We start from the raw sequence: 6,257 nt of genomic DNA on the forward strand, positions 1-6,257 counted from the left end.
GCTCTCTAGTTTGTGAGGATTAAGTGAGGTGATGTTTCTTTTTTTAATACAATTTTATTTATCTTTGGCTGTACTGAGTGTTCGGAGAAGGCAATGGCACCCCACTCCAGTATTCTTGCCTGGAAAATCCCATGGACAGAGGAGCCTGGTAGGCTGCAGTCCATGGGGTCGCTAAGAGTCGGACACGACTGAGCGACTTCACTTTCCCTTTTCACTTTCATGCATTGGAGGAGGAAATGGCAACCCACTCCAGTGTTCTTGCCTGGAGAATCCCATGGACAGAGGAGTCTTGGTGGGCTGCCATCTATGGGGTCGCACAGAGTCAGACACGACTGAAGCAACTTAGCAGCAGCAGCAGCAGTACTGAGTGTTTGTGGCTGCGTGGACTTTCCTCTAGTTTGGGCAAGTAGGGGCTACAATCCAGTTGTGGTGCCTGGGCTTCTCATTGTGGTGGCTTCTTCTGTGGTGGAGTGAAGGCTCTACGGCTCATGGTAGCTGCATTTCCTAGGCTCTGTAGCACAGGCCCAGTATCTGTGGCACATAATTGCTCTGAGGCATGTGGGATCTTCCCGGATCAGGGAACGAACCTGTGTCTCCTGCACTGGCAGGCAGGTTCTTTACCACTGAACCACCAGGGAAGCCCGGTGAGGTGATGTTTCTGAAGATGCTCAAAGGATACAGCTTACCAAGTGAAGAGTGTTAGTAACTTGAAAATGTTCTGACATTTGTTTTGTGTCTTCTCTTCCCGAGGAAGTCAATCTGCTTTTCAGCTCTCTTTGGATATCTTTTTCTCATGCAAAGCACTCCTCGTGCTGAATTAAGCATATTTTCTCACATTCTGGTATCATTTGTGCTTACTCGAGAAGAACAGAGGCCCCAAAGGATGGAGACTGTGGCACGTGGGTTGCAGCTCCTGTGAGCTTCTATCTATGAAAAGGAGAGGTTGGTGTTCTTCACAGGCACCCTTTGCCAACAAGCACAAGGTCCTATTAGAAGGATGGAGTCACCGACAACTTTGGTCTCTGACCCACAACAGGCTTCCTGACATCATTGCTTTCTGGATTAATTTACCTGGTTTTTTTTCATCTCCTCAATTTTCCCAATAATTTTGTGATCAGTTTATAGTTTACTGTATTCAGTCCCCTCTGTTCCTGGTGGTGTTTGTTTTTCTGACTGATCCCTGCTGCCTTTCCCATCTCCTCAGGATGCACTTGAAGCTTCCTCATGGAGAGGTCATTAACTCACCATCAGATTCCATAATCTTGTCAGCCAAACTCAACGATAGTTAGAAATTATTACAAAACTTTGTGCAGGGTGTGTGTATGTGTGCATGTGGTGCATGATTGTGTGGTAATGCTTTTCTCTTTAGCATCTGTTATAGACTTTATTTTAAAAAAGTGTGGCTGTACCATGCGTTGTGCGGGATCTTAATTCCCTGGCCAGTGATTGAACCCATACGCCCTGCGGTGGAAGTGCAGAGTCTTAACCACTGGACCACCTGGGAAGTCCCCTATAGTTTGGGGGAAGAAAATAGAAACATAAGCAACATTTTGGATTTAGATGTAAGCTTTTAAGTATCATTTTGACTTTGGGTTATGTCTGAAGAGAGAGCATGTATGAAGGGTTAGCATGGAATCTTCATATAATTGTATCTCCCAGGATCTGATGTGTCCTGTGTGCCCCAGTGTTTTCCTGACCATCATGGGCCCCATAAGCCAGGCGAGGCAAAGGCTGTGCAGGTGAGTTGGCCACCAGGTCCAGCAGGTGAGTTGGGGCTAAAATCCCACACTTTTCTGTGCTCTGCAAGCTGCAGGTTTTGGTATCAGGCGACATTCATCTCTATCATGGTTTTGCAGACCTATTGTTTCTATTCCAGACTTACGGTGATTACATCTGGAATAAAAGTCAAACTTCATTTCATTCAAAATGATTTGCAGAGAGAGAGGCTTTTCAATCACACCCAGGTGCTGCAGGGTGTACTCAAGTGGCACAGGTAGGGTGGTTCTAGCTTCAGAAATCAAGGTAAGCTGCCCTCCCTGGTGTGAAGTCACTAATGTATCTTCTGGGTAAACATTCCCCATCTAGCCCTCTTGTTGTTCAGTGACTCCTGAGGGACAAATATCTGATGGTTCTTTGGCAGAGTCTGCATCTGGGTTTCAGTCCTCAGAATGCATGGAATCTGAATCTAATTGAGGATGATTCCAACTGCCCACCTTGGTTTAAATGCCCTTAACTTTTTTTATGAACAACTAAGTGCATTGAAATGAGTGCTTAATTCAATCAAGTCTGCCCTAATTGCTGAATGATTATAATTTGACCTGAGTTCCAGCTTTCTCTCTTCAGATCTAATTGGACTGGAGCATGTCATGCTTTCTTTGACATGTTCTTTGTTGACAAATGAACAGTAAATCCTGTTTAATTCTAAGTGAGATTTTTTTTTTAAAGATGCATTTGCACCCTATCTTGACACAACATTTCTGCAACAGAGAAAGTGACCAAGGCATGTGAAACAAAAGGGGAATCCCATGAAATGACAGTTCTTAAAAAAAAAAAAATTTGTTTTGTTCTTTTCCATGATGGTTTATTATAGGACATTGAATATAGTTCCCTGTGTTACACAGTAGAACCTTGATTATCCATTCTATATGTGAGTTTGCATCTGCTAACTCCAAACTCCCCATCTATCACTCCCCCACCCTCCCCCTTTGGCTTGGCAACCACAAGTCTATTCCCTATGCCTATTAATCTGTTCCTATTTCATAGGTAAGTTCGTTTGTGTCATAGTTTAGATTCTGCCTAGAAGTGATACCCTACAGTATTTGTCTTTCTCTGTAGGATTTACTTCACTTAATATGATAATCTCTAGGTCCATCCATGTTGCTGCAAATTATTTCTTTCTTTGTTATGGCTGAGTAATGTTTCATTGTATGTATGTACCTTCTTCTTTAGCCATTCCTCCTTTGATGGACATTTAGGTTGCTCCCTTGTCTTGGTTATTGTAAATAGTGCTGCTATGAACTTTGGGGTGTATGTACCTTTTCAAAGTAATGTTTTTCTCTGGATATATGCCCAAGAGTGGGATTGCTGGACCATATGGCAACTTTATTTTTAGTTTTTAAAGGAACCTCCATACTTTTCCCCATAGTGGCTGTACCTATTTACATTTCCATCAGTAATGTACCCGGGTTCCCCTTTCTCCATACCCTCTCCAGCATTTGTTATTTGTAGACTTTTTAATGATGGTCATTCTGACTTGTGTGATGTGGTGCCTCATTCTAGTTTTGATTTGCATGAAATGACATTAAAAAAAAAAAACCTATGGCACATTGAATAGGATCATGAAAGTCAGTGTTCAGCATGGTTCCTGTTGTGTGGGACATGCTCAGTAAGGCTAAGAGGTCTTACCAGCAAGGAGAGACGAACATAGGAAAATAGGTAATCCGTATTAATCAACAGACCCTGTCACAGTGTAAGGATATGCCTCCTCCACCTTCACTGGGCTTTTGGTCTGTGAGTATCTCCTGGGCAGTACACACTGTCTAAGGGCAAATAGAACCCAGAGAATTATTTTCCTAAAGGCACCATGCGCAGGGTTTCCCTCTCTTGGTGGAGATGGTGTTCCTTATCATCATTTTAAGCTGTTATCAGGACTCTGTTCTCAACTTCTGTTCCCCCCCGCCCCACCCCCACCACTTTGTGGCCAGAGCCCCTGTGCACAGAAGCAATGCCTCCCAACGTGCCTTCCCAGTATGACCCCCATTGGCTCTGGCCATGACCACCGGGTGTCCAAGAACGATTTCCTTCACTTAGGTCAGTTCAAGTTGTGGGCATGGGTCCTTCCCACCATCTCTCTACTGTAGTGGCAACAGGAGGTGCCCTGTTCCTACCCTTGTGCAGAAGGGTCCAGGGGACTGGGCAGGACTCTCCAGGTGACACAGGAGAAACAGAAATGTTTCACCAGGGTCTCTCTGGGGGAAGCACTCCTTCCATTCATGCATCTCGTTGTTGTTGTTGTTCGCCGTGAACTAGATTCAGGTTTCCCAGTCTGGGGGTTTCTTCCTCTCACCTCTTTAAGCACTTCCTCTCTTTTCGTGCTGGTTTCCCCTTCCGGAGTATTGCTAACTGCCGTGAACTTTCTGTCTTTGTGTTTTGGCTGTCCTGTCATGGACCCTAGCTTGATATCTTCTGGGGGACTCACACTTTTCCTCATTGGATGCCATCTGTCAGGCTATTTATCTGGGAGTTCTGCCCTCCCTCAGCTGAGGAATGTGAATCTTCCCCTCTGGAATTTAAATTCTCCAACTAAGTGATAAAAAGACCGCCCCCGGGCTGGAATTCATTTTCCTCAGTGATTGTGTCAAGAGGAGGCGGCTCAGCTCCTCTGACCCAGGCAAGCACTCTGCCTCTGTCCAGCCCACATCTCTACCCTTTCTTAGACGACACAGTAAATTCTCCAGATCTTGCCAATAGACTTCCTTTGGGCTTAAGAGCTGGTTGTTAGAAGCTTCAGCAACCAAAGAGACATAGCTGATACACTTATGCATAGGATGCCTCTCTTTGATCATTCATCTGTCCTTCCTATTTATTTGCTTATTTTCATATCTTTCTTTTTTTGATGAAACTTAAATAGGTCCAGCTGAAGATTATATAATTACAGTTTATATCCTAGAATTATATAATAATAATATATTTGACCCAATGATAATATTTTTGGCATTCTGTTACATGACCATGTAAATAATAATTTTAAATGTTTTTGTCTTGTTGAAAGTGAAAGTCACTCAGTCATGTCCAACTGTTTTCGACCCCATAGATTATACAGTCCATGGAATTCTCTAGGCCAGAATGCTGGAGTGGGTAACCGTTCCCTTCTCCAGGGGATCTTCCCAACCCAGGGATTGAACCCAGATCTCCTGCATTGCAGGTGAATTCTTTACCCGCTGAGCCACAAGGGAAGCCCTTTTGTCTCATTAGTCACAATTTTTACTGTATCTTTTCTATTCTTGGTGTACTTGTTTTTACACATGATTTTAATTACAAGTTTCCTAACCTTGCATTACCTAATTTTATCCATCTCTTTTGATTACTTTTTTCAGTAACTTCTTCTTTCTGGCACTTCAATGATTTATTTTAGCTACTTTCAAAACTTTTGCATGTTGCTGCTATGTGTTCATCACAGTTTGGTCCTGAATTACTTCTTGTAGCTTCTTTCTCTGCCATGGTCCCTGCCTTACTCCATATTCTAACCACAATACATGGATTTTCTTGTTAATCTGGTCATTTTCACTTTAACTTTCCTGCCAGTGAATGGGCCATTCCCTTGTCCTAAAATATTCTTCTACAAAATTTTGCTTAAATCTCCTCTTAGAAGTCCATCCTGGTTTCCTATATGAAGAAAGACTCCACGTTTCGTGTTCCCTCTAATGCAATCTCTTAGCACTTGGTCTCTTTTGACCTGTCACTTGAATTGAAATTACTTTCCTCATGTCTGTCTTCTCCAATAAACCGTGAACCTCTTGAAGATAAAGTCTGTGCTTTCCTTCTCTCTGTATAGTCACTATCTTACACATTGTCCAGCATGTTTTATGTCCTTAACGAATGTTTATTGATCAATAGAATGGCTGGATGAATAGATGAGGGTTATTTAGAGACTACTGATCCCTGGAGTGGAAGGCAGACTCATTCATTGCTTGGGAGCTCTGAGCCTGCTGTTGTGTGTGTGGTGCACACTTGCTTGTTAGGTGTCGTGGTTCTTCTTGGCAGGAATTGTACAATAAGAATAAGATGTGACCTGTAGATGGCTGTTGACTCTGGACATCTGGCATCAAAATATTTGCTTTGCTTTTAAGCCTTGCCAAAAATAAGAAAACCAGATACACATATTCATACCAACAAAATAAATTTAGTGTTTGCAAAGTACAAATCTGGTCAGTACCTTAGGATAGAAAGATGAATCTGACATAATACAGTCCTCAAGGGAACCCAGTAGAGTGATCTGATGTCACGGATGACCCCTCAGTAGGTATAAAATGTCAAGACAGATATGCGCCTGAGGCATTTGACCAGACCCTTGGCCTTGGGTCATTGCTTCAGTGCTGGGAGGTGAGAAGGAGGCAATTTTGAAGTACGTTTTTACAAGGGGTGCCTTCAAAAAATTGATGAAGTGTATATTTCTGCAATTATAAGGGCCTTTCCTTTTTTTTCTCATTAAAAAAAGTTAAAGCATAGTTGATTTATAATATTGTGTTAGTTTTAGA

The sequence above is a fragment of the Bubalus kerabau genome, chromosome 13, assembly GCF_029407905.1.
Source record: "Bubalus kerabau isolate K-KA32 ecotype Philippines breed swamp buffalo chromosome 13, PCC_UOA_SB_1v2, whole genome shotgun sequence".
Classification (NCBI taxonomy): Eukaryota; Metazoa; Chordata; class Mammalia; order Artiodactyla; family Bovidae; genus Bubalus; species Bubalus kerabau.